Source organism: Rattus norvegicus, chromosome 18, assembly GCF_036323735.1.
Source record: "Rattus norvegicus strain BN/NHsdMcwi chromosome 18, GRCr8, whole genome shotgun sequence".
Taxonomy (NCBI): Eukaryota; Metazoa; Chordata; class Mammalia; order Rodentia; family Muridae; genus Rattus; species Rattus norvegicus.
In genome coordinates, this window is record NC_086036.1 from 9,753,664 (window position 1) to 9,774,374 (window position 20,711).

The 20,711-nt window shown below is 36.8% G+C and overlaps 1 pseudogene; it reads right to left on the reverse strand.

Moving 5' to 3' along the window:
- Nucleotides 1-5,604: 5,604 nt before the first annotated feature.
- Nucleotides 5,605-20,711, reverse strand: part of Rpl6-ps3 (ribosomal protein L6, pseudogene 3) — a 29,924-nt pseudogene continuing 14,817 nt past the window's right edge.

A 20,711-nucleotide genomic window follows, 5' to 3' on the forward strand; every position in this document is an offset into this window, starting at 1 on the left:
ACTCAAGTCAGAAAACTTTTCTTTTTACTTATTTTCACTATTTATTATTTAATTTAAAAAATTATGACCACTGCCATTTACTTTTTATCTCTGCCTTCTTCCATGTAACCTCTCTCCTCTTTCTATTCATGCTTTCTATTCTCTTTCTTTAATTGTTGATATATTCATGCATACATAGTTACATATCATCTATGTACATACATACTACATACACACATCTATATCTATATCTATATCTATATATATCTATATCTATATAATGTATGTCTTAATATAGAATGTGTACTGGTAGGCAATTGCCTATATAGTCAGCCTAACTTAAAGTCTTCTCTATATCTGTATTTTATGCTTCACTGTCTATTATGTGTGCATAATATTTCTTATTATTTTATTGCCTACTCTGCTTGTTCCTAACAACAGATGTGTTCTATATGAATGGAATAGCACTGAAAATAAGGTTTGGGAAGGAGATGAGATCTATGTTCTTAGTGAAATCTAACAGAGTTACACAAGGGAAGAAATTACATTACTCACTTTAACTGACCCAGGATAACACTGAAAGTTGCACAAAGCTGTTATCAGTCTATACCATAATTTGCTTTCAACATTTGCAGGATATTTTTTCTGTTTAAGTTAACAGTCAAACCTTAGCTGTTATGAGATCGCATAGAATACACATGCACATATTTTCTCAGTCAGTGGCATGGAAGAATGCATAGTTTACGGTTAAAGCTATGTGTTTGATATTAGGTTGTAGAAGATGATTACATGGAAAAACAAGATACAAGGCAGATAGGCTGGACTGTCATATGTGATCTCCAGGTATATTATTAAACTAGTTATTTTTTTTTGCAAAATTCTCATTTTGAAGCCAAGAGATACTTTCAGAAAAGTATTATAACTGAAGGTAACCAAACCAGTGAACAAGAAACTGATCCTCATATTATAGGTATCATTTGTCATCACTAAGAGCTTCTATTTGTACTCTTAACAATATAATCCACAATTTGATAGCGGTTGAATGAATAAGAGAGTCTGTGAAGAGTTATTTAAAATGTTTGTATCCCAAAAATCCAAATTCTAAAATCCAAAATCTGACGACTCAATGAAAAGGAATTCAGCGTTATTTCAAGAAACTTTAATCTTAAACAATATACCTCAAAATGTAGTTGCTCCTGGCTCTTAAATGCCAAAACAGTTTAAGCTGTAAGGGAGAAATGAGATGTCCTCATTGAAGTTTAAATTGGTTCAAGAAAAAAAAAGAACATCAACAACAAACAAACAAACACCTGACACAAACCATTGGTGTCCATTCTGCTTTCTTCTTGGCTGCTTTCCTTTTCTCTGTTCCGAATCCTGTCATGTCAGTATTTCTGCATCAGTACGTTTTTCATCCTAAGAATGCTCTTCCCATCCTCTCTGCATTCCTGGATTAGGTTTCTCCAGAAAGGATCCTAGCTGCTTGCCAGGAAAATGCCCACTGGACACAAATGTTTTATGTACTAAATGGGTAAAGAGTTATCTGGATGAAAAGTTTTCAGTATCATCGGCGAAAAGTGAATGCACACATTCATAGCATTTGAATTTATGGAGATAACATTATGTATCTGCTTTTCTCAGTAAACTCAAAGAAGCAAACTCTATCTATAAACTCACTAAGTTCATGAAGATTCAAACACGTAGTTTCTATGCATTAAAATATTCAAGAATTGAAATGCATAAACACTATTTTCCAAAATGATTCCCTTTCGATGGCTGACTAGTTATCAAGAGTAAACATGAATACTAAACCTGAATATGAGATCACAGATGGTTTCAATTGAGTTTGAAATTGAAAATGTGGAAATTATATGCATATTTGTATCTTCTTTCATGGGTTTGATACTTCTGACTTTGAATTCAAGAGATTTAAATGGTTTAGCTTTTCAATGGTTATCATACTGGAAAAAAATATTTATTACTGAGTTTCTCTGAAGCAGCCTAGGGTTTGAAAAATGTTATTAAGATTAATTTATTACACGGAGATAAAAGTCTAGTTCATTTGGATCTTGACATCAAAATATTCAAAACCATTTTAGTCTTGTAACTTTTTGTTTTCAAATTATCCCTAGACTTTTTTGACTAAAAATATCAATAATTCACTTATGATTTAACAATTTCATTAAATGAACTAACTGGGCAGTATATTTGATTTATGCTAATGAAGACAATTTAAATCTGAAACCTATCTTATTCAGAGGATTTATAAGATAAATTGAAATGATATCCTTTCTTCTTGTTTGAATATGATACTAAACAGAGGTGTTGGTTAATGGATCAGGGAAATCTTTGGAGTCTCTGCATTACCTTTTAATAAATGTTATAAATCAATGAGTTTCCTAAGAAAATGAACCTTTTATGACATCTGCAGGCAATTGACAATGTCAGCACTTGGAGTCAAAGTTCAGAACATATTTTTAAAATTTCAGCTTTATTTTAAGTGACTCAAATTTTATGGAATGATTAAAAAAATGATTCTAAGGAGAAGACAGTCATGTAAACAGAGAGTAGAATAACTCCAAAAGGTACAAACACTTCTGTCTCTACATCTTACAATAAAAACATCTTCTCACAAAAAAATTTAAAGAATAGTAATTTCAAGTGACTTAATAAAATATTTGCTAGAAGTTAGTTTTTAACAGAAATTAGGTTCAAGATAAATGGGTAAGATTATTGAATCATAAGGCAAATATTGGCAGCAAATGTTTAAAACACACAAATATATACAGCTAAAATTGTACCTTGATGATTCTTCCTACAAGTGATTGTGTGGCAAATGATACAAATAGATCGAAAGGGAAAGATTGGAAAGTCACATTTCTTTTTAAAAAAAAATTGGTTATTTTATTTATTTATATTTCAAATGTTATCCCCCTTTCTAGTTTCTCCTCCAGAAACCCATTATCACATCAAGCTTCCCCTGCTTCTGTGAGGATGCCCCCTAAACACTCACCCACTCCAAAACTCACCACCCAGGCATTCCCCTACATTGGGACATTGAACTTTCCCAGGACCAAGGACCTACCCTCTCATTGATACCCAACAAGGCCATACTCTGCTACATATGCAGCTGGAAACATGGGTCCATATATATATATATATATATATATATATATATATATATATATATATATATATATATTGGTTAGCGGTTTAGTTCCTTGGAGATCTTGCGGATCTGGTTAGCTGGTATTGCTCTTTTTATGGAGTACAAAACCCTTCAGCTCCTTCAGTCTTTTTCTAACTCCTTCTTTGGGGTTCCTTTGCTCAGTCTGGTAGTTAGCTTTAAACATCCTCATCTGTATCAGTAAGGCTCTGTCAGAGACTCTAAGGAGACATCCATATCAGGCTCCTGTCAGAAAGCACGTGTTGGAATCAGGAATAGTATCTGTGTTCGGTGTCTGTATATGGGATGGATCCCAGGTGGTACAGTCTCTGGATAGCCTTTCCTTCAGTCTCTGCTCCACACTCTGTCTCCATATTTCCTTTAGACAGGAGCAAGTCTGTGTTTTAAAATTTGGAGATGAGGGGGTGGCCACATGTGCCAACCAAGGGCTTTGTAGAACCTCTGGGTATGGTCTCTACAGGTTCTCCTTCTCTTTTGTTGGGCAGTTCAACTAATATCATCCCTCCTGGGTCCTGGAAGCCTCTTGTTTTCCTGGCATCTCGGACTTGCCAGTGGCTACCCCCAGTTCCCCATTCCCCATTGCTAAACACCTCTGTTCAAATTACTGACCCTCTGCATACTCCCAGTCTCCTCCTATTTCTGATCCTGCCCCCTTTTCTTCCCTCTGCCTCCTTGCTTCCTCCCGAAATCCTCCCATCCTCTACTTCCAGTGAGCATTTTTGTTCATTCTTTTTTTTTATCGTGTCAAGCCAGGAGAGGAAGAGAGGAAGAGAGGAAGAGAGAGAGAGAGAGAGAGAGAGAGAGAGAGAGAGAGAGAGAGAGAGAGAGAGAGAGAGAGAGAGTTTTTGTTCATTCTTTAAAAAAGGACTGAAGGATCCACATTTTAGTCTTCCTTCATCTTGAGCTGCATATAGTCTATGAAGTGTATCTTGATTATTCTGAGCTTTTGGGTTAATATACACTTATCAGTGAATGCATGTGTGTTCTTTTGTGATGGGTTACCTCACTCACAATGGTATTTTCTAGTTTTGTCCATTTGCCAAAGAATTTAATGAAGTCATTGTTTTTAATAGCTGCGTAGCACCCCATTGTGTAAATGTACCATATTTTCTGTATCCATTCCTCTGTAGAAGGACATTCTTTCCAGTTTCTGGCTGTATAAATAAGGTTTCTATGACCATAATGGAGCATTTGTTCTTGTTATATATTGAAGTGTCTTTTGGGTATAGACCGAGGAGTGGTATAGCATGGTCCTCAGGTAGTCCTATGTCCAATTTTCTGAGAAACTGCCAGACTGATTTCCAGAGTGATTTTACCAGGTTACAATGTTACCAAAAATGGAGGAGTATACCTCTTTCCCCACATCTTGCCAGCATCTTTTATCACCTGAGTTTTTGATCTTTTTGTTTAGGTGCTACTCTACCATTCAATATTCCTCAGTTGAGAATTCTTCTATTACTGTACCCCATTTTTGATAGGGTTATTTAATTCTATGGAGTCTATCTTTCTGAGTTTTTGCATATATTGGATATTAGCCCTCTATCAGATGTAGGATTGATAAAGATCTTTTCCCAATCTGTTGGTTGCCGTTTTGTCCTAATGACAGTGTCCTTTCTTTGCCTTACAGAAGCTTTGCAATTTTATGAGGCCACATTTGCTGATTCTTGATCTTAGAATATAAGTCATTGGTTTCCTGTTCAGGAAAAATTTCCCTCTGTCCATGTGTTCAAGGCTCTTCCCTACTTTCTCTTCTATTAGTTTCAGTGAATCTGGTTTTATGTGGAGGCCCTTTATTCTCTTGGACTTGAGTTTTGTACAGTAAGATAAGAATGGATCAATTCACATTCTTCTTCATACAGAACCACAAGTTAGACCAGCAATATTTGTTGAAAATGCTTTCTTGTTTTCACTGGATAGTTTTAGCTCCTTTGTCAAAGATCAAGTGACCATAGCTGTGTGGGTTCTTCAATTCTAGTCCATTTATATACCTGTCTGTCTCTGTACCAATACCATGCAGTTTTTTTTTTATCACTATTGCTCTGTAATACAGCTTGAGGTCAGGGATGCTGATTCCCCAAGAAGTATTTTATTGTTGAGAATTATGTTTGCTCTCCTGGGTATTTTGTTATTCCAAATGAATTTGAAAATTTCTCTTTCTATGAAGAATTGAGTTGGAATTTTGATGGGGATTGCATTGAATCTGTTGATTGCTTTTGGCACGCTGGCTGTTTTTACTATATTAATCCTGCCAATCCATAAGCATGAGATCGTTCCATCTTCCAACATTTTCTTTGATTTCTTTCTTCAGAGACTTGAAGTTCACTTGCTTGGTTAGAGTCACATCAAGTTATTTTATATTATTTGTTATTATTATGTAGAGTGTCGTTTCCCTGATTTTTTTAAAACATATGAAGCTGTTTAATTAGGCTGTTGGCAATTTAGAACACCAGTTTGTGAGGATATATCATGTTTGTTTGGGAGAACTGAGATCTTAGGTAGCCCTGGAGCTGGAGAACAGCTTTAATCTTTGCCAAAATCTGGGAGTCCAAGGTTTTCTGATCATCCTTTTGCTGCTCTGTAATCTTGTCTTTCTCCTACTCAGTGTCAAAGACCCCATCTTCCTGAAGCCTAGGCTTACACAGCTGCTTCTTCTTGAAGTAAGCATCAGTCAGAGGTTTGAGGATTTTAACCTCACTGATAATTTCTTCTATAGAGGTGGCAATGACAAACTTCTTGTGTGTTTTGCCCAGAGGAGAGGTTCAGTCACAAGTAGCAAGTCACAGCATAGCTGCTTCAGGAAAACCACTCTCTTGCCCCTGGGGCGCTCAGTGAGGATGATGAAGACAGTCCAGGAGTAATGCTGGAGTGCAGCCTTCTCATGTGCTGACTGAAGGTTTTTTCAATGGCGCAGCAGCTTCCGAGGCACAACTTCAGGAGGATAATACCTAGGCATTTTTCGAAGCTACACCATCCGGTGCCACACCTCTTGTCCCCACCAACTGTTTCTGTGACAGTAGCAAGGACCTTCTTTTGCTTCTCCTTATCAACTTTGCTCTTGACAGCTGAGTATTTCCTTTTGTACAGGCCATTTCTGGAGTACATAGAAGATCAGGAGTACTTGCCAATTTCTCTAACCAGGACAGGATTTTGGCTGCAATGGGGTTTCCCTTTCTTGGGCTTTAACCTTGGAGTTATACTTTTTGGCTGCACTAAGCAGTCCAGGCACTGGAGCAGTATCACCACCATTTTTCTTGGCTACAGAATTCTTCTTTGTATCAGACTTATTCTTTTCACCAGAGAGCTTACAAGACAGGAAAGAGAATTAAGGCAGCCCCATAATTACTTTTTATAGTTTTTATTAGATAGTTTGCCTATTTACATCAAATGTTATCCCCTTTGCTGGTTCCCCCCTCTCCCTTACCCCGTCCCCCTTTTTTTTTCTATGAGGATGTTCCCCCTCCCACCCTCCCACTCCCCACCTCAACACACAGGACCAATGCCAGATACTGATTTCTTTGCTACATATGCACTTGGAAACATGAATCCCACCATGTGTACACTTTAGTTGGTGGTTTAGTCCCTGGGAGGGACCGCAGGGGTCTGGTTGGTTGTTATTGTTGTTCTCCCTATGTGGTTGCAAACAACTTCACCTCCTTCAGTTCTTTCAATAATTCCTTCATTGAGATCTTGGTATATCAGTAAGGCTCAGGCAGAGCCTCTCAGGAGACATCCATATCAGGCTCCTGTTAGTAAGCACTTCCTGGCATAAGCAATAGTGACTGGGTTTAGTGGCTGCATATGAGATAGATCCCCAGGTGGGGCAGTCTCTGAATGGCCTTTCCTTCACTCTCTGGTCCACTTTTATTTCCTACTGTGAGTATTTTGTCCCCCCTTCTAAGAAGGACTGAAGCATCCACGTTTTTGTATTCCTTACTCTTGAGCTTCATATGATCTGTGAATTGTATCTTGGGCTAATGTTGACTTAATCAGTGAGTGCATACCACATGTGTTCTTTTGTGACTGGGTTACCTTACTCAGAATAATATTTTTAGTTCTGTCCATTTGCCAAAGAATTTAGTGAAGTCATTTTTAATAGCTGAGTGGTACTCCATTGTGTAAATGTATCACATTTCCTGTATCCATTTCTCTGTTGAAGCTGTTCTTTCCAGCTTCTGCCTTTTATAAATAAGGTTGCTAAGAACATACTGCAGCATATGTCCTTGTTATATCTTGAAGCAACTTTTGGTTATATGCCCAGGAGTGGTACAGCTGGGTCCTCACATAGTACTATGTCCAGTTTTCTGAGGGGCCACCAGACTGTTTCCAGAGTGATTGTATCAGCTTGCAATCTCACTAACAATGGGGGAGTGTTCTTTCTCCACATCCTCATCAGCATCTTCTGTCACCTGAGTTTTTGGTCTTAGACATTCTGATTGGTGTGAGGTAGACTCTTGAGTAGAGGAAGGCTACTGATTTCTTAGAGTTAATTTTATATCTAGACATATTGCTGAAGCTGTTTATCAGGTTTGGGGCCACTTAAGTATACTATCATATCATCTGCAAATAGTGATATTTTGACTTCTTTCCTTTCAATTTATATCTCTTTGACCTGTTTTTGTTGTCTAATTGACTTCGAGTACTATATTGAATAGGTAGAGAGAGAGTGGGCAGCCTTGTCTAGTCCCTGATTTTAGTGGGATTGCTTCCAGTTTTTCTCCATTTAGTTTGATGTTGACTGCTGGTTTGTTGTATATTGGTTTTATTATGTTTAGGTTTGGACCTTGAATTCCTGATTTCTCCAAGACTTTTAGCATGAAGGAATGTTAAATTTTATCAAGTGTTTTTTTTAGCATCTAATGAGATGATGTTGTATTTTTCCTGAGTTTATTTATATAGTAGATTACATAGTATTTGGAAGAATAGTAGCTCTAAAATGGTTATATTAGATTCAGAAATGACTTTAAATATGGGTCATTTAATTAAGGTTTTGGGAAACATGAAAAAAGACAAGATTATAAACACTAGAGCTGAAAGAAAACTCCAATGAAATAATAAAGAAAAAATGTAAAAGAAACAGAAAATTAAAATGTGATTATTAATAATGACTGTCAGTGACGCACCATGATCTAGGTTGACAAATGTCATAAAAAAAATCTCAACTATATCAAAGGTAAAAATATGGTCATTACATTTCACTTCTAAGAAAAGAATACAACCACTACAAAGTAAAATTTACATATGGAGTATACAGAGATGATCGCCGTATTGAATTCAGTGCATTATCTGTTATTTATACAAATAAAATTTAAATATATGAATTTCACAACAGATTAAATATGTTCTAATAATTACAGTATACCTATATGATAAAACAACAACTGAGAAATAATAGAAGGAAATATTTCAAATGATTATAAACATATAAAAAATCCATATCTAAACATGGGAAGAGGAATCAATGTTAAGGTTACTTGCTGTGATTGTAGAAGACTGGGACTCCAATGACAGCACCCACATTGGCAGCTCACAATTGCCTATACCTTTTGTTTTCAATTTAGGAGAACTGAGGGTCTTTTCTAGCCAACACAGGCATATGGTTGTATGTGCTGCACATAAAGGAAAACCACAGAGACACATAATTAAAACAAATCAACAAGTATTAACCATTACATGTTTAGTATAAAATTAAATGACTAAATTATTGACATTCATACCTAAAATAATATTCACAATCTTTTTTGAAACATTTATTCAATACTGTACTGCAACTGCAAATAGAGATTTAAGAGACAAAGATGGAGAGGAGAAAGGAGATAGAGAGACAGAGAAACAGAGACAGAGAAACAGACAGAATCAGAATCAGAGAGGTTCACTAAACTTCTATAATCAGACCAGACTGGGCATGATGGCCCATACTTTCTTACCTGGTGGGAAAGACAAAGGTTTTCTGGTTCTATCCAAGCCTGTACCACTTAGTGAGATTCAAAAATAAAGCTACCCTGCTGCAGTAGACTGTTTTGAATATGTGTGTGCACTGGCAGCACATAGTGGGCTGATTTGTTTTGAAAACTGAATACAGGATGTGTGTGTGTGTGTGTGTGTGTGTGTGTGTGTGTGTACGTGTGTGTGTGTGTGTGTGTGTGTGTGTGTGTGTGTGTGATAAGTAGTGAGAAAGTAGTGAGAGAGATAGTGAGAGAACTGGAAGGGAAGTAATTGGGGTGGATGTTATCAAAATGGATCATAGGCATACAGGCATACATTACATTTTCAAGCAAATGAAAATTAAGTTGTAAAACAAATAAGCAAATAAACATATTAGTAAGTTTCCTGTATTAAACACAGCATGATATTACCTAGTGATAATTCAAAGGAGAATGGGAGTGACATATTTTAATTAGTTTTTTTCTTCACTTTATATGCTGATTACATCCTCCCTCCCTTATTCACTTCCAGTTCCACCCTCCCAACCCCTGTTCTGTTATTCTCCTCTGCCCTCAGAGAAGATGATCCCCTGGGTATGAACACATACTGGCAATTAAATCACATCTGATGAAGCTTCTAGTCTTCCACTGAGGTCAGACAAGGCAGTATTGCTAGGAGAAAGAGATCCAAAGACAAGAAATAGAGTAAGGATCACAGCCAACATTTCAATTGTGAGAGGACCCACATGAAGACCAAGCTGCCTATCTGCTACAAATTTGTGGTTAGCCAAAGTCTGACCCTCTGCATGCTCTTCTGTTTGTAGGTGTGTCTCTGTGGACCCCCTGGTTGGCTCTGTAGGTCTTCTTATGGTGTCCTTGAGCTTTCCGGCTCCTTCAAGGGAGAGATATTGTTTAACTAATAGTTTTACTAATAAGCATTAAAATGTCATAAAACAAGGAAGAATAAACGCAAGGGGAATTTTAAGACAATAAGAACATTCTGAAGAAAAAAAAAAGGGCTATTTCCAGCTTCTGGCTATTGCAAATATGGTGGCTATAGACATAGTAGAGCATGGGTCGTTGTTTTATGTTGGAGGATCTTTTGGGTATATGCCTAGGAGTGGTATAGCTAGGTCCTCAAGTAGAAATATGTTCAATTATCTGAGGAACTATCAGACTGATTTCCAGAGTGGTTATACCAGCTTTCAATCCCATCAGCAGTGGAAGAATGTTACTCTTTTTCCACATCTTCGCCAGTATCTATTGTCACCTGAGTTTTTTATCTTAGCCATTCTGACTGGTGTGAGGTAGAATCTCAGGGTTGTTTTGATTTGCATTTACTTGATGACTAAGGATGGCGAATATTTCTTTAAGTGCCTCTCAGCTATTAAAGATTCCATAGTTGAGAATCCTTTGCTTATCTCTCTACACAAATTTTAATAGGGTTATTTGGTTCCCTGGAGTCTAACTTCTTGAGTTCTTTGTATATTTTGAAAGTTAGCTTTCTATTGGACGTGGGGCTGGTAAAAATCTTTTCCCATATACAAAGAACTCAAGAAGTTAGACCGCAGGGAAACAAATAACCCTATTAAAAAATGGGGTTCAGAGCTAAACAAAGAATTCACAGCTGAGGAATGCCGAATGGCGGAGAAACACCTAAAGAAATGTTCAACATCTTTAGTCATAAGGGAAATGCAAATCAAAACAACCCTGAGATTTCACCTCACACCAGTGCGATTGGCTAAGATCAAAAACTCAGGTGAGAGCAGATGCTGGCGAGGATGTGGAGAAAGAGGAACACTCCTCCATTGTTGGTGGGATTGCAGACTGGTAAAACCATTCTGGAAATCAGTCTGGAGGTTCCTCAGAAAATTGGACATTGAACTGCCTGAGGATCCAGCTATACCTCTCTTGGGCATATACCCAAAAGATGCCTCAACATATAAAAGAGACACGTGCTCCACTATGTTCATCGCAGCCTTATTTATAATAGCCAGAAAATGGAAAGAACCCAGATGCCCTTCAACAGAGGAATGGATACAGAAAATGTGGTACATCTACACAATGGAATATTACTCAGCTATCAAAAACAACGAGTTTATGAAATTCGTAGGCAAATGGTTGGAACTGGAAAATATCATCCTGAGTGAGCTAACCCAATCACAGAAAGACATACATGGTATGCACTCATTGATAAGTGGCTATTAGCCCAAATGCTTGAATTACCCTAGATCCCTAGAACAAACGAAACTCAAGACGGATGATCAAAATGTGAATGCTTCACTCCCTCTTTAAATGAGGAAAAAGAATACTCTTGGCAGGGAAGGGAGAGGCAAAGATTAAAACAGAGACTGAAGGAACACCCATTCAGAGCCTGCCCCACATGTGGCCCATACATATACAGCCACCCAATTAGACAAGATGGATGAAGCAAAGAAGTGCAGACCGACAGGAGCCGGATGTAGATCGCTCCTGAGAGACACAGCCAGAATACAGCAAATATAGAGGCGAATGCCAGCAGCAAACCACTGAACTGAGAATAGGTCCCCTATTGAAGGAATCAGAGAAAGAACTGGAAGAGCTTGAAGGGGCTCGAGACCCCAAAAGTACAACAATGCCAAGCAACCAGAGCTTCCAGGGACTAAGCCACTACCTAAAGACTATACATGGACTGACCCTGGACTCTGACCCCATAGGTAGCAATGAATATCCTAGTAAGAGCACCAGTGGAAGGGGAAGCCCTGGGTCCTGCTAAGACTGAACCCCCAGTGAACTAGTCTATGGGGGGAGGGCGGCAATGGGGGGAGGGTTGGGAGGGGAACACCCATAAGGAAGGGGAGGGGGAGGGGAATGTTTGCCCGGAAACCGGGAAAGGGAATAACACTCGAAATGTATATAAGAAATACTCAAGTTAATAAAAAAAAAAAATAAACTTTTTCTCTAAGAATCTTAAAAAAAAAAAAAAAAAAAATCTTTTCCCAAACTGTTCATTTCCCTTTTGTCCTAATAACAGTGTCCTTTGCCTTACAGAAGCTTTGCAGTTTTATGAGATCTATTTGTCAATTCTTGATCTTAGAGCATAAGCCATTGGTATTCTGTTCAGGAAATTTTGCTCTGTGCAAATATGTTTGAGGTTCTTCCCCAATTTTTCTTCTGTTAGTTTCGGTGTTTCTGGTTTTATGTGGAGGTCCTTGATTCTATTGTACTTAATCCTTCTAAAAAGAGATAAGAATGTGTCAATTTGCACTCTTCACACACGGACCACCAGTTGAACCAGCACCATTTGCTGAAAGTGCTGTCTTTTTTTTTTTCCCCACTGGATGGCTTTGGCTTCTTTGTCTAAGATCAAGTGATCATAGAAATACAGGATTATTTCTGGGTCTTCAATTCTGGTCCACTCATCTACATGCCTGTCTCTGTACCAATACCATGCAATTTTTATCACTATTTCTCTGTAGTTTAGCTTGAGGTCAGGGATGGGCCCCCAGAGCTCCCAAGGTCTAAACGACCAACCAAGGAGTACCTATGGGGAAGATCCATGGTTCCAGCTGGATTTGTAGCAGATGATTACCTTACTGACATCAGTAGGAGGGGAGCCACAGAGAATCCTGTGGAGGCTCAATTACACAGGGTAGCGGAATGCTAGCAGGCTGAGGCATGATTGGGTGGGTGGGTGAATAAGCACCCTCATAAAGGCAGGGAAGGGGGCAAGGGATAAGGAGTTTGTGGAAGGGAAACTGGAAAGAGGGATGATATTTGAAATGTAAATAAATAAAATAAAATAAATGTAAATAAATGAAATAAAAAGAAAGAAAAAAGGTAGAACACATTCTTTGGTAGGTGGAAAATTAACTTGCTACAAATTTTGTATGGGATAGTTCAATATCTTTAATAATTTTCATTATTAGTTCACACCTAAAATGCTAATCAATAGCTCACATAATGTAATTGAAATGCATTAAATAACCTTGGGTTTACTGTAGCATAGCTCAAACCATAACCAAAGTATTTTTTCTAAATAGAACAAGCATATAAACTGCTTCCTATTATGACCAGTTTTTAGCTTGTCATCACTAGGAGATAATTGAACTATATGGAGAAGTAAGGAAATACTTTCCTGAAATATTCTTGCACAAGAAGTAAATTTTTTCTGCAATTACATCTGCAAAATTTCAGATGTTTATGTAGTCCATATGTTGTATTGATATAAATTTATAAAGTGTTAATACTAAAATCATTTTCAAAAAATATTTTGTGCAAATTAAAATCAGTTTAAAATATATTTAGTAAGTCAAAAACTTGTTATATTTTTTAAAACAAATGTATTCATACACTCACTCAAATATGATAAATGTTCCCCAAATTGTCAGACACTATGACTATGCCATAGAGCATATTAGAATATGCAAAATTTTCATCAAATACCACGACAAAAATCTTAGTTCTACTAAAACTACACACACACACACACACACACACACACACACACACACACAGGGGCACATGCACATGCTTGCGTGCATATGAACTTGCTCATATGAATACATACCGAAGAATGAAATGAAAAACAGCTTTTAAGAAAAATTGGTTTCTTTTATTTGCATATTTTCATTTATATTTCAGAATCTAAGTTTTTTGAGTTAAATCTGATATATCAAAAATACTGGACTATGTAATACATGCATGGAATTTTTTATAAAACAGTAGGAAATTCAATTGCCATATTTATGGTTTTACACAGTGGCTATATGACACTGTGCCCTATGATATGACCAATTTCACAGTTTTTATTTTTGTTTATCCCTTTTAGCCCATGACCCACCAGAGGTAGTGAAAAAGAAAAGTTACAGGGGAAGTGGGCCTCTTTAGAAATGATTCTTTGGAGCAATTCCTATCTGTGTTGACTGGAAATTGGCAGTTCAGTTCACAGGCCAGCAATGGCAGCTCAATTCATGCCCAAGCACTTTAGGAATATAGTGGCAGTCCAGCTTGGCAGAGTCGAGATAGCAAACAGGAATCAGCAGTGGTGGCATGGCCTAGCAGAGACAGCCAGGTCATGGCCTCTGCACAACTCAGTAGGAGGGACCCAGAGTGACACAAGAAAAGTTCTCAGCTGTGCCTCTCTCAGAAAAGTGGAGATCAGCAAAGACATGAGACCAACAAGCATTGTACAGCAAGCTATACAAGCCAAGCTCAACCTGTCACTGTCTTTTGAGCCCTTTTAAATACTCTCTACAAGCATCATGTGTCCTTCCTGTGTCTTGCCTCAACATGTGTCTTGCCTCAGCACATGAGTCGGTCTCAGCTGACATCACTATGCCAATCAGCTTGAGGCTTAAGCAAGTGGCCAGAAGCTAAGGAATACCACCAGATTTTTTGGTTTGTTTGTTTTGTTTTGTTTTGTTTGTTTTGTTTTGTTTTGTTTTGTTTTGTTTTCTCTCTATGGAGTCTGGAGAAAGTATCAAAGTGAGTCAATACAATACATGCTTGTCCTTAGGGAAGAAACCTTCATCCCATGTGCTTTCACTTGCTTGCTTTAGCAGAACATCATTTCTCACATGGCTGCTTCAGTGACGTGTTCCTTCACAGTCAGCCTTAGCTTTTCACCTGTGTCCACTTCAGGAAAACACTTGTTCAGAAGTTTGCCCCATCAAAACACTATCCAACACAACTGACTTTCCAAAGAACCCTAAAGTTCCCACTTCTATCACTAACTGTACACACTTAGTTAAAAACTCAAGATTCTATGAAAAGTGAACTTTTAGATCATTCTATGAAACAGTGTAGAGATGTGTCTCATGCCACTTTATTCCTGAAAATGATTCTATGGAATAAGCAGTTTTTCAGCCAAAACAACAAAGTTCAACTTTTCTTTTCTATTTTCTTCTTGTCTTTTCTCTTTATTCCTTTTTTTCTTTTTTTTTTGTATCACCTGGACAAGGGTTCACTAAACATGTCTTAGTATCAAAAATATGGAACATGCTTTATGCCTCTAAAAACAAGCCTTATGCCACTTCTAGAGCACATTTTTGTTCTAGAATTCCTGAATTAAGGGACCAGTAATTGTAGACAATATATGATAGCCAAGTGTATGATATGAAAACTTTGAGTGAAACAAGAATTTAAGAAACAAAAGTCATACACAGCTCTCTTTCCCTAAGTTTTCATTACATTGAAAACTTCCTGACAAAGGTAACTTTAGGGAGAAAAGCTTTACTTGGGTTACAGATTTAGAGGGATGTAGTCCAGTGTTGCAAGAGCAAGGAAGCAGGCAGGAAAATCATGTTGACACAAGCAGGAGGCTGGGAAAATATATTGTATCCATACTGAAGCTGAGTTTATCCAGGAAGTCAAGACAGGCTATTAAAAAAGCCTATACCTAAGGGTCACTTTCTCCACCCAGTGTTTAACTTCTAAAGGTTCTATGCACCCCCAGCTAGGACCCTACTGTTCAAACATTTGTATATGTAAGGGACCTTTCACATTCAAATCACAAAACAAGCTTCACTAATTCAACCTCTCCAGACATATTAGGATACACTATTCAAGGAGTTCATTCAAAGTGGAATCTGCAAATAAAACGAAATGTCAATTGCTTGGTATGGCATGGATACATGTTACAAATTCAAGATCATTTCAGGAAGGAATGCTATTAAATAACCACTGCTAAATACTACTACCAAAGACACAATAACAGCTCTACCTATAATGATATTTATTACATATCCCTATCTACTTTATATGCATTCACCATCTTGACATTTATCTTAAGAGTTTATGCTAATCAACTCATAACATAAAGTCATTCTAGAATTAAAATTAACACACCACAAGCCATTGGCTTACAGAAAACCGTACAATGATAATGTAGAGGCAATTAATGGCTCTAGTATTGTTCATTTGTTGCTGTGGAAACCCTGCTCCTCTACAGAGCTATTAGTAAACAGCCTATTAAGGTTTCTGCCAAAAGCAGAGTCAGCCTTGGCAAATGTGTCATAAATGCAAAGTGGTATTATTGCCATCATGATATGCAATTCCTGCACATATTAGCACTATTTTTAATTTTTAATAAACTTTGTTTTAGGAACAAACATGTCAACTTCTAGTACAGAGACAGAAATATGGGCATATGTTGGTACTAGGGACCCACACATTATAGATCTGCTTTACAATGCAAATGCCTTAAATTAGCATACATAGTAAGATAATTTTTGTTTAAATTAATATGCAAATGTTTAAAATTAATACATTTATTTCAACATTTATTTTTGTTTGAGGCAGTATTTAAATGTGTAATCCTTGCTATCCTAGAATTTGGTATAAAGACTAGGTTTTTGAAACCTGCCTTCTCCTGTCTCAGTTGCTTGAAGTACAAATGTGTACCAACACATCCACTGACAACTTCTTAGCTTAAAAGAAACATTTGATATCATTTTAGTTTTTTAAAATTAATAAAAATATATTGTTCAGAGGTTCAATAAATTACTTTTTAATTTATAGTAAAAGTTACTATAACCCATCATATATTAGTTTGAACAACAACAACAACAACTAAAAAGAAACAGAACTCTTTATAACTATGCACAACACCTTCGTTACATTTGATTCCAGTAGCCAGAAAAAGTTTATCCTTTCATAAAAATATTTAGGCAAGTGCTCTGTTTATACATTAGATATTTTTTACAATTACCTTGCAGCAAAGAGACACAAGTTTCTTAATGACAGAGTTCTATTACTGTCCTTATATTATGTACTCTGAAGATGGTAGTGTAGTTATTATATGTAGTTTACATAGTCTTCTACAAGCTTACTTTAAGTGATATATTGTATGTGTATGTGTGTGTGCATGCACGTGTGTGTGTGTGTGTGTGTGTGTGTGTGTGTGAATTTATGGTATGAACTTTTAATTCTAGCATCGTCTTGAATAAACAACCTAAGATTTTAAAAAGCCACAGGAGAAAATGATGAAATACAGAGATATATTAAATAAGAGATACTTGAAATTCTGCCAGCACATTAACAAAATACTTTTTAAATATTATATCATTTTACATATGTTTCTTCCAATTCTTTCCATGTACCTTACTTCCTGCTTCTGGATACTGTTTTTGTATTTCTAATTAACTCATTTCCTTTCATTTTTATTCTTTAATTATGGGTGTGCACCTAATTATAAAAATGTAGGTGCCTCAGTCCATTTAATGTTACTTGTATGTAGATGATTTTAGAACTAACCCTTTTTTATTGGATCAGAGGCTTCTGGCTACCTAGTTCCTGGTATAAATCATGTAGGACTTAATTGCTAGAGAGTTTGGATAAAGCAAGAAAAGGACCATTGTTTGTCTTTCTTTTTTAAGTAAATATATTTTATGAAGGGGAGAAACTTGTTTAACATGTATAACATGTAATAACAAGCTGTATAGTGCAAAAATTTTTAAAGCAATAGAAGTTGTTTTCCTTTATTGTGTATTTATTTTTACCACGATTGTCTGTAGTTTTACAACAACTGAGATGAGAATAGATTCGCACAAGAGCATCATCACAAACACAAGAGTTGTGCATTGAATTCCTACTTGTCAGCTGTGAGAACTTTGGGTAACAGAACTTCTGTTCCATTATAATCTTCTGGGATCACCATCTGTACATCCTCACATGCTGCTGTTCACACCAGAAATGCCATTTTGTGTGTCCCACATGAAAATATGTAGCTGCCAGGGAAAGTTGTTTCGACAACAATGTGTTTATAAATAAACACAGATTATGGCTATAATATGCAACCTCAAATGATAACATACCTTTTAAAGCATTTTGGGATATTATAAGTGTAACTACAAACTGATGAATTCTTCCTTTATAAAATGACATGTAGAAGTTTCAAATAACTAAATTAAATGTAGTGGGAAGCCTGACATGGACTTTTGTAGCCTTGATGGTTTTAAGAAATATGTTATAGATCTAGTAAATTGTTAACTCATTTTAGAATTTAAATAAGAGAATTACTTGTTGTATAATTACATACTCCATTTTCCTCTCATCTAAGTAGCCACTCAATCATTCATCTAAATAGGCCTTTTAGAATCTACCTTAACACACGTGTTTTTAATTTGAAAAAAAAATACTGTTTTATAGAATACTCATTATATCTTTAGTTTTTTTACATCACTTAGTAACCAAGATTTTTTTCTAATATTCTTTTTTAATAAAATATTTTATTTACATTTCAAATATTATCCGCTTTCTCAGTTTCCCCTCAGCAAAGCCCCTATCCCACATCCTCCCCCTTCTTCCTCAAGGATGCTCACCCACCCACCCACTCCTAACTCACCACCTTTGCATTGCCCTAAACTGGGGAATCAAGCCTTCATAGGACCAATGCCCTCTCCTCCCATTAATGCCAAAAAAAGCCATCTTCTGCTACATATGCAGCTGGAGTCATGAGTCCTTCCATGTGTACTCTTTGGTTAGTGTTTTGGTCCCTGATAGCTATGGGAGGGTCCAGTTACTTGATATTGTTGTTCTTCCTATGGGGTTGCAAATCCCTCAGAACCTTCAGTCCTTTCTCTAACTCCTCCATTGGGGTTCCTGTGCTCAGTACAATGGTTGGCTGCGAGCATCCTCATGTGTGTCAGTAAGGCTCTGGCAGAGCCTCTCAGGAGACATCCATATCACACTCCTGTCAGTAAGCACTTTTTGGCATCCTCAATAGTGTATGGGTTTGGTCTCTGTATATGGGACAGATCCCCAGGTGGGACAGTCTGTGGATGGCCTTTCTTTTAGTCTCTGCTCCAGTCTTTGTCGTCTTTCCTTTAGACAGGAGCAATTCTGGGCTACAAATTTGGAGATGAGTGGGTGGCCCCATGTCCAACTCTCTACTTGGTATCTTGGTCACGATAGAAATAAAGAAATTAAAGACATTTTATAATTTAAGGAAAATGAAGGCACAACATAGCCAGACTTATAGGACACAACGAAAGCAGTGCTAAGAGGAAAACTCATAGCTCTAAGTACTTCCAAAAAGAAACAGGAGAAAGTATACACTAGCAGCGTAATAGCACATCTGAAAGCTCTAGAACAAAAAGAAAGAAATACACCCAAGAGAAGTAGACAGCAGGAAATAACCAAACTCAGGGCTGAAATCAACAGAGTAGAAACAAAAAGAACTATACAAAGAATCAAAAGAGTCAGAAGCTGGTTCTTTGAGAACCTTAACAAGATAGATAAATACTTAGCCACATTACATAGGGTACAAAAACATTATCCAAATTGACAAAATCAGAAATGAAAAGGGAGACATAACAACAGAAACAAAGGTAATTTGAAAAATCATCAGATCCTCTTACAAAAGCCTATATTCAACAAAACTGGAAAATCTAGATGAAATGGAAAATTTTCTAGACAGATACCAGGTACCAAAGTTAAATCAAGATCAGTCAGCATGTGCTATCCTTTGAGTTTTTATCTTGGTTATTCTTATATAAGATGGAAACTCAGTGTCATTTTGCTTTTCATTTCCCTGAAGGCTAAGGACTGAAATTTTCTTTAAATGATTCTCAGCCATTTGAGAGTCTTCTGTTGAGAATTTTTGGTTTATTTGTACCCCATTTTGGAGAAGGAGGTTATTTGGTTTGTGATGTGTAGCTACTTGAGTTCTTTGTATATTTTGGGTATCAGCCCTCTGTCGAGTGGGGGTTGGGTGAAAATCTTTTCTCAATCTGTGGGCTGCTGTTTTGTCCTATTGACAGTATTCTTTGCCTTGTAGAAGCTCTTCAGTGTCATGAGGTCTCATTTATGAATTGTTAATAGTAATGCCTGAGTTATTTGTGTTGTGTTCAGAAAGTTGCCTCCTGTGCAATTGAACTCAAGTGTATTTTGTACTTTGTCTTCTATCCGATATATTGTATCTGGTGGTATGTTGTGATCTTTGGTCCACTTTGACTTGAATTTTTTTCCAGGCTGATAGATGTGGATCCATTTGCATTCTTCTGCATGCAGACATCCAGATAGACCAGCACCATCTAATGAAGATACTTTCTTTTTCCACTGTTTAATTTAGTTTGGGCTTTTTTTTGTCAAAATCCAGTGTCTGTATGTATGTGGTTTAGTTCAGGGTCTTTGATTTTATTCCATTGATGATCCTTTATATTTCTATAGCAAGATACAGCCCTGGGTGCAGTAGTGGAAAAAATATTATGAGGTAACAAGTTGCTCTGTGATTTAATATAGGCCATTTCCACAAGGGGAAATGCATACTTGCTGCTATAAAACTGACAAAGAATCCATGGGAGCATATAGGCTTCAGAAGTATACCTACTGCCATTATTTTGCAATAATATGGTATAAAACTGGCCTCTAAATTTATATCTTAGACTTCATCAGAGAAGGTGTGTGTGTGTGTGTGTGTGTGTGTGTGTGTGTGTGTGTGTGTACAGGAGACAGCAATTAATACAGAAACTTACAATTGGCCATATAAAGATGGCATGGCAGCTACAAATGGAACATTTACAACACATTATAACATGTCCCTTCTCCAAGGCTCAGGGACCATCATGGAATTAGGATTGAAACATTGTAAGTAACAGAAAGTAGAGAGAACCAGAAGAAAAAAGTCTTCTGTACATAACAGG